This window comes from Tachysurus vachellii, chromosome 6 (assembly GCF_030014155.1).
Source record: "Tachysurus vachellii isolate PV-2020 chromosome 6, HZAU_Pvac_v1, whole genome shotgun sequence".
NCBI lineage: Eukaryota > Metazoa > Chordata > Actinopteri > Siluriformes > Bagridae > Tachysurus > Tachysurus vachellii.
In genome coordinates this window covers 27,995,308-28,004,458 of record NC_083465.1, presented here as the reverse complement: position 1 = coordinate 28,004,458, position 9,151 = coordinate 27,995,308, and the positions used below count along the sequence as shown (strand labels likewise).

General features: G+C 43.1%; 1 non-coding gene across 1 annotated transcript; it reads right to left on the bottom strand.

The window, feature by feature from the left end:
- Nucleotides 1-4,649: 4,649 nt before the first annotated feature.
- On the bottom strand, nucleotides 4,650-4,840 carry LOC132847774 (U2 spliceosomal RNA). The gene has a single exon (XR_009648664.1). It is a non-coding gene; the product is annotated as a U2 spliceosomal RNA (small nuclear RNA).
- Nucleotides 4,841-9,151: the final 4,311 nt, after the last annotated feature.

The window sequence follows — 9,151 nt, the reverse complement described above, 5'->3', positions numbered from 1 at the left end:
AGTGCACATATGGCTGGGTGTTGCACAGAATCTGCTTACTCTGACATGGAGAAACTTGATTAAGTTTGAGTTTCATTGTGTTGATCTGGTTCTGTGGCTCTCAAATCGGATTAAAGACCCGTCTGAATCGAAGGTATAAAAAATAAAGGAGGTCAGAAATACCTGAGAGATGGAGAACCGGCGAGAGCCGGTACGACTTCCTGTGTTCCTTCATGAGGAAGAGAGCGTTCAATGCAATCGGCGCTGTTCCTGTATGGAATAAACTGTGAAAGTCACAGATCAGGTCAGTATGTGATTGTATAAGAGCTGCTTTAAAACCAGACACAAGCACTTCACTGACACTCAGACCTTCACTTTAACTCTTAATAAGAGTTAAAAAGATCTCCTTTCATGCGTTTTTTTGTTCCAGTGTCAGTTAAATAAACTCCTTACCCCCTCCTCCCTCCCTGCTGAACATCATTGTGACCCAGATTCATTCATTCATTCATCTTCTACCGCTTATCCGAACTACCTCGGGTCACGGGGAGCCTGTGCCTATCTCAGGCGTCATCGGGCATCAAGGCAGGATACACCCTGGACGGAGTGCCAACCCATCGCAGGGCACACACACACACACACACACACACACACACTCTCATTCACTCACGCAATCACACACTACGGACAATTTTCCAGAGATGCCAATCAACCTACCATGCATGTCTTTGGAACGGGGGAGGAAACCGGAGTACCCGGAGGAAACCCCCGAGGCACTTGGAGAACATGCAAACTCCACACACACAAGGCGGAGGTGTGAGGCGAACGTGCTAACCACTAAGCCACCGTGACCCCCTGACTTTCACATGTCTAACTATATATTATAGTATTATTGTATTCCCACGGAGGCGGGAATCGAACCCCCAACCTTGGAGGTGTGAGGCGAATGTGCTCCCCACTAAGCCACTGTGCTCCCCTGACCCAGATTCATCTTCCTCATTTCCATTTCTCAGATATTTTTCTCTCCTATCATACGGAGCCTTTCTGCTCGTTCGCGTGTAGCCGGTTGTTATTTCTAATGTTTGGAGGCAGTGAGAAGGTCTCCTGAGCCTGGAGTCATTTACTTTAAAAATGCTTCCACTAAACAGAGGAACTCAAAGGCGTGGGTAATAAATCCAGTGTGTCTCGCTCGCCTGGTGCTAATACTTAATCAGCTATCAACCGGCCTCCGAGTGCTCTCCACTCCAGCAAGTGCCCTCGGAAATGAATTTGTTTCTTAAATTGGATGAGTTTGTATCTGCGCTTTAACATCGTATCTAATTGGCCCTGGAGCTTTGTTTTGCTTTGCTTTTCAGCTTTTTAAACAGATCCCTAAATTAAAGCGACTCTGTTCTTGTCACTACAGTCGTATTAAAAAGCTCTACATATTCTCTAGCGAAAAATATTAGCTCATGGTGAGACTTCATGATTATTTGCACAAAACAGTTGCTTAGTCAGATATTTAACCAGTGTCCAATTTAGTGCGTTTTCCTTACAAAGGCACATCCTCCACATGCATGTGAACAGAATCTGAAAGGGGTTTTGACGCCTGCAGAGAAATATTCACAGATCCTCAGAAAACAAATAGCAGACGTTGTGGTGCTTCAGTATGATTATTATTCATCGCTGTGTGAAAATCTGACCTCTTGTGTTTCCATCATGAGTTTCAGAATCATCAAATGGAAAGCAATCTCACCCACGTCTGGAACAGAACAGAATGGATCGCTAGGAAAATCCATGATATTGAACAGTGCTTTGTAATGTAGTTATTCAGAAAGAGAACAATAACCTTGGACGTGACTATAAGGCAGACGAGAGGTATTGATATGCACCAGGAGCTCTCATTAATCAAAACAGCAGGAGGCTGCGTTCATTTTGTACACTGTGTTATTATAGAGGACGACATGGCTGGGGTTTGGGCTTTTGTGCCGTTTCCATATTGTCGCTCCTTTATAATGACACACCTGAGTTACAGGAACTGAGTGTTTCATAATGGATGGGAGATTCAATTCCAAATTTCATTTGTTATACGATGGTTATATTGATCTCTCTCTCTCTCTGTCTCTCTCTCTCTCTCTCTCCTTTATGTATGTCAATGCAACTGTTCACTGGTCAATAAGATGGAAAAATGAATCTTTCTTGCATATAATAAGCTATACATTATGTCTACTTCATTGCGCGTGTGCATGTGCGTGTGTGTGTGAAAAATTTCAATATCAGTGCTAATCTGAGAAATAGATTTTGACATAAACACACTTTCAAACACACCGCTATCCAGATGTTCAGTCTGACTCTGTGTTTATCTATTGCTCACCGTAGGCCAGATGTCTGTCGATCAGGAGAGACAGCGCATCCTGACAATGCTGTCACGCCATGTCTGACAATGTTGTTTGATTTATTGGAAAGAAAAACACACGAGCATGTTATGCCAACTAGGTGCCTTCTGTAAGATGTGCGAATCGCTGATTAAACTCCTTTAAAATGGAGGAGGAGGTCAAACGCATCTGTCTGTCACCATAAAAATGAGGAAATGCTTTAAATGAATGCTATTAAATAAATCAATTTTAATGAAGGGAATTAATACAGTATGTTGGTTTGAATAAAAAAACAGCAGCTGCTTAGTATAAAATTAATTACAGTCATTTCTGTTTCTTTTTTCTCTTCTGTAATGTTGAGATTTTTTGCAGGTGATATGGCCAAGTACGCCACATCTGCACACACAACAAGTGCATTTGATAAACAACATTAAAAGCTATTGTTCCCTAAATAGTTCTTTCAAAGTTCTAAAAGCGTTTTAATGTTAATCACCAGAGCTGATATTCATAGATTCTAAGAATGACCTCAGAGAGCTTCTAATTTAGCTTACAAAAAAGACAACAACGTTTATCTTAGAGAGGAGGCGGGGCTTAACCCGTTACTGGGTATGACACATTCTGTAGAAGACTGTGATTGGTTGTCCATTAAAAAAATAAATACACTCTGGTCTATTATAAACCTTCACTTTGTCTCTTTGTTAAGATATTTGAGACTATATCGTGTAGGGATTACGTTCGTGACCGATCATATTACAGATGTTCTGTATGATCTGTATGTTATAAATGTAATAGATGTAACGTAAATGTACTGTAAATGTAAACATCTCCGACACTGTGACAGAAATGTCATAGAGACAAATTAAATAATTTATAACTTATTAATAAGATGTTGGAGTCACTATAAATGACATAGTGGCAGAATATTTAAATATACAGTATTTCTGTGCTGTGTCTGATATGATTGGTCACAAAAATAATCCTGCACGATAATCTGTATCATCTTATTAAAGGCAGGGTCTCCGATTTTTGAGAAATGCTTCAGAAAACTGAGTCGGGCCGAATAATAAAAAAATCAAAAACAAAATTCAAAACAAACGTGTAGCCAATGAGCAGAAAGGGGCGGGGCAGAGAGAGTGTTCAGTGACATTAGCAGAAAGCGGTTTTAACATTGACATGGAGGATAAAAACAAAGAAAGAAAGCGAAGAAAGGCTTACGATAAGGTAAGAAGTAGGACGTGTTAATATAGGATCAGCTTTCCAGCGCTGGAGAGAACTGAAGGAGCAGGAAGTTGGTCACATATTCACAGATTGGAGTTTCCCGAGTCAATAACTCCTGAGCTAAACACTGTTACTACACAAATAACACCTCTTTTCTATCGTAGTAATGTAGAGACGCAGCTACAACCGTGTTTTGTGTAGTAACAGCGTTTAGCTCAGGAGTTATTGACTCTGGAAACTCCAATCTGTGAATATGTGACCAACTTTACTTAAGACGCCGAGGCGCTTTTTTCCTTCTCGATAGGTGAGTAACGTTGGTTTTGTTTTGTTACACAGAACTAATATATGCCTTTGTCCTTTACATGATTATGCTTGTGTGTCATTTTTGCTTGTTTGTTTATCTACAATCGTATTGTTCTTCCCTTCAGCTATGATAAAGACACATTTCTTTCCATTAGTTGCCTGGGTTACGTATGTACGTGTGGGCGGAGCTATGGATACAGGGGTGGGATCCATTTGGGTTAGGGGCGTGTTTGTTTTGGTGATTTCAAATGTCAACATTGGCTTTCAAAAATCGGAGACCCCACCTTTAACTCACTATCATTATTAAATATCGTATTCAATACATTTCTTCTCCTTAATCCTCTTAAAAGTCCTCCTCGCTACTCCTAACACTTTTTGGCCTTATCAGCTGTTTTAAGTGTTAAGATGCTTTATGAAGAACTTTTATCTTTACTAGGATCGTCTCTTTCATTTTAAGGGGAAACTCCTACAGAGTTATCTTAGAATTACATTACTAGGAGGAACTCTTTAATTTAAATTTTTAAATTTAAGGTGGCATACGGCTAAGTACGGTGACCCATACTCAGAATTCGTTCTCTGCGTTTAACCCATCCAAAGTGCACACACACAGCAGTGAACACACACACTGTGAACACACACTCAGAGCAGTGGGCAGCCATTTATGCTGCGGCGCCCGGGGAGCAGTTGGAGGGTTCTGTGCCTTGCTCAAGGGCACCTCAGTCTTGGTATCGCCGGCCCGAGACTGGAACCCACAACCTTAGGGTTAGTAGTCAAACTCTCTAACCATTAGGCCATGACTTCCCACCAACCAAACCTGGATGTACTGCAATACCAAGTCGATGCTTGGAGCGGACGGACCAAGCCCCTTTTCCGACTCCCAGCTCTAAAAATCTGTTTAATATTTAGTCCTCATATAGAGGACGTATCAGATATTAAACTGATAAGAACAGATACTACACTTGATCTTAGCCAAAAGGCGTTTACACTAAGAATCTTTAGGAACACAAGCCCTGGGATTTTTACTCACAACACAATCCCAATCTCTAGAGTTTACTCAGAACTGTGCAAAACAAAAAAGCATCCTGCGAGAAGCAGTTCTGTGGTTTAATGAGAGAGAGATCAGGGAACTGCAATGAGCTGGAACACTACAGCACAAGACTACATCAGGGTTCCACTCCTGAATATCTCTTTTTAATGATCTTCAGCTCAAGGGGTCAAGGTCAAAAGGCTCCTGACCTTCACCTAAAGATCATGAAAATGCTGATGATGAATCTTGCTATAATGATTGAGCAGGATCCATGTGCAGCAAAAACAAACACACAGGCAAACAAACCCCAAACACTAGACAGAGGCAGGGTCAGGAAACAGGAACAGAGTTCGGTAAAGCAGAAGACAGATCTGTAGAGCATACAAATTAAACAATGCACAAATTCAGGAAAACAGGCTGTAAGCTCATGCACAGAATAGCACCAGAAATAAACAACATGTAACAGCTTGGCACGCAGAATAACTGAAAGCGATGCATGGTTAGAAATGCTCTGTTGTGACCCCGGAAGTGTCAGTACTCCTGCAAGGGTTCCCTCTGGTGGGCAGGAGGAGGGTCTATTGGTATAGATGTTTCACTTGCTTTCTGCCATGACATGCAGATGGTAGAGTCAAAAAATGTTGTCATTAGTTCAGGTTGGTGGTGGTGGTACTGGTGGTTGTTTAGTTGTGTGGGAGATGTATTTGTGCCACACACAGGTTTCCTTAATACCAGACAAACGCTGTTCGAATGCAGCATGGCATGTTAGTTTGTCCTGTACTATGTATCTACAGATCCCTTTATGGCTACATGTAAAAAAAAAAAAAAAAGTTTAGGATAATCCATCATTTCTCAACGCCATCTCAAAGTGAGTCTAAGAACATGATAATGAGGTTGATGATGTACTTCAAAGTGCTTCCCAGTCACCAGATCCAATAGAGGACCATTGGGAAGAGGTAACAAGGAAGATTTACAGCATTAAGAAGAAGGATTATGGCTGAATAGGCAGAGGAAAGTTCTACTCATTATTATTACATTATGTATATTTTACACTGGATTAGAAACCGTACATTTTTATCATTCCAGCTTTAAGAGGTCTGATCAGCCTTATGAGCGGCTCTTTTAACTAATTATACAACAGGAATGAGTTCTTTTTGTTCTGTTTTCTGTAACAGAGAAGCTGATTACAGGGATAACAGTTAAACGATACTGTAAATCTATTAGCTCATAAATATAACAGAGAAAAACTGATTTCCTCAGGTTTAGTGCCATATCCAGGAAAAGTCCCGGGTAGAATTAACGCTGCGAGCGCTGAATTAGTAAAGACTCGGCTGGTTAGGGATCTATGAGGTGTGAGATAAAGAAGAACAATGAGCATGAATGTTTTAGAAGCTGATTTTTATAGGTGTCTACAGATGAGGAAACGAGAGAGTTAGACAGAGTAAAGGACTAAAGAGTCGCTGCATCTTTGCGCTCTCTGTAAGTAAAGATTAATTAAGGTCTAAATCCCTCTGTACCACTTTCAGCATGGCATTCTGGGTAATGTCCGAATGCATTAAACATTCATTCACTCACTTTCTACCGCTTATCCGAACTACCTTGGGTCACGGGGAGCCTGTGCCTATCTCAGGTGACATCGGGCATCAAGACAGGATACACCCTGGATGGAGTGCCAACCCATCACAGGGCACACACACTCATTCACTCACACACTACGGACAATTTTCCAGAGATGCCAATCAACCTACCATGCATGTCTTTGGACCGGGGGAGGAAACTGGAGTACCCGGAGAAACCCCCGAGGCACGGGGAGAACATGCAAACTCCACACACACAAGGTGGAGGTGGGAATCGAACCCCCAACCCTGGAGGTGTGAGGCGAACGTGCTAACCACTAAGCCACCGTGCCCCCCTTCATTAAATATAAGACATAGAAAATAAACCTACACAATGAGGAAGGAGTTTAAATGAAATGTCTCTAACAGTTTAACGACGGAAAACAGAGCGGACCCAAACGCAGGATAGCATAAATCAAAAATAGGGTTTAATAACTGAAAACATGAAACGGGACGCAGACTAGACAGGACAAATCACAGTAGATGCCGCGCTGCACGAAGCAACGCGGCACAGTTAAATACAAGAAGACAATGACACAATAAGGATCAGGTGTGATGACAGGGAGGAGCAGACGAAGGCGGGGCAGACACGTGACGAAAAACATAAACAGATGCACGTGGCCAGAGTCCGGGCAGAGTCCTTACAGAGCCCCCCCCAAGGCGCGGCTCCCGACGCGCCAATCCGTCCAGGTAGTCCCGACGGGCCCGGGAGGGGGGAGCAAGGCACACGGCGAGGCAGGTGGGGGGAGCAAGGCACACGGCGAGGCAGGTGGGGGGAGCAAGGCACACGGCGAGGCAGGTGGGGGGAGCAAGGCACACGGCGAGGCAGGTGGGGGGAGCAAGGCACACGGCGGCGCAGCCAGAGAGGGCCGAGCGACGTCCACAGCCGAGCTGAAGGGCTGAGCGACGTCCACAGCCGAGCTGAAGGGCCGAGCACAACCCCAGACGCACCCCGGCCAGATCCACCCCCAAAGTCCAGGAAAGGGAGGGCGGGAGGGAAAAAAATAAATCCTCCACAAAACAGGGAAGTCCAAAAACAGGAAAAAACACAGGCCTGCGACACCCCCGCGGACAGGAAGTGAGGCGACGTCCTCCACGGAAACCAAAAGTGAAGCGACGCCCCCCACCAAAAAGTGCGGGGCGATGTCCCAGGACACTGAAAAAACAGAACAAACCTTGGGCTGGCGACATGGCCCGCAACCAGGAAGTGAGGCGGCGCCCCCCGCGAAAAAACCAAAAGCGAGGCGGCGCCCCTCACCGAAAAAATGCGGACCCACATCGCCAAACGCGCCAAGTCCAGAGGGGAAAAAAAAAAAAAAAAAAAACACAAACACGAAAAAAAATACTCCCAGTCAGCCGGTCCAAGTAGCTGCTATCCCGCTGGGTCCTCATGTGGCGGCATCTTCTTTAACGACGGAAAACAGAGCGGACCCAAACGCAGGATAGCATAAATCAAAAATAGGGTTTAATAACTGAAAACATGAAACGGGACGCAGACTAGACAGGACAAATCACAGTAGATGCCGCGCTGCATGAAGCAACGCGGCACAGTTAAATACAAGAAGACAATGACACAATAAGGATCAGGTGTGATGACAGGGAGGAGCAGACGAAGGCGGGGCAGACACGTGACGAGAAACATAAACAGGTGCACGCGGCCAGAGTCCGGGCAGAGTCCTTACAAACAGTAGCAGTGATAAACAGAGCATTTAGAAACATTAGAGAAACTATAAAGCTACACAGTGGAGAAACTAAAAAGTCTTTTTTGTTGTTGTGTACTGCTTTATCGCTTTGAATAAAGAAGAGGACAGTGATAATGAACAGTCTAGACCTCACAGTTTAGTTACCCACAATGCCCTGGTGGTTGGGAGATGAAATATTTCCAGCTGCTATGACTCTGTGACCTTGGCTTTATGAGCTAGACACGGACACGGCGTCCCCTCTGAGAGGCGAACCCCCGAGCGGTGTCAAAACCGCAGGACAGAAATTATCGGCCTTCATAAATAATAAAGTGAAAAAAAAACCTGTGCTTTTCTAAGAGGGAAATTAGCTTTCAGCCGAAAGAATTATTTTATATCAAGCTGTTGAGACGAGTAAATTCCTGAAAGCACGTTTTCTCAGTAATGATCTCAGCAGCTGATGACAGGAATCGCATGATTTCCATTTTACAGGAAAAAATTTCTTGATTGATTCATTGAATTATAAAAACACCTGCACACACACACATCTTTTTTTATACCCTCTTATACGATAACTGTTGACCAAAGCTAATTTTTTTTCTTTGACGTGTACATTTTACCCGTTCATAATAACATTTAAAGTGTAATGTTAATGAAACTCAAATATTCCTGATATCACTTGTGTTATAACAAATGTTTGCTCACCAGTCTTTATTTCCTCGTCTCTTAAAGTTAATAAGACAAGAACAAGCTCATCGTATTACATGGAAACGTCACCTGCTGTTAGGGAAAAATAATCAACAGCTCCTGATCAAACAGAGTCGAGAATTCAACTGCACTGTGGTGCAAGTGATAATGATGATGATGATGATGATGATGATGATGATGCTTATTTTATATTGTTTTATTTTGTTACTCATGTTAGTTACTGAGATTTAAAGACAAACACTGACCACTAAAGCAGGTGAAGACATAATAGCT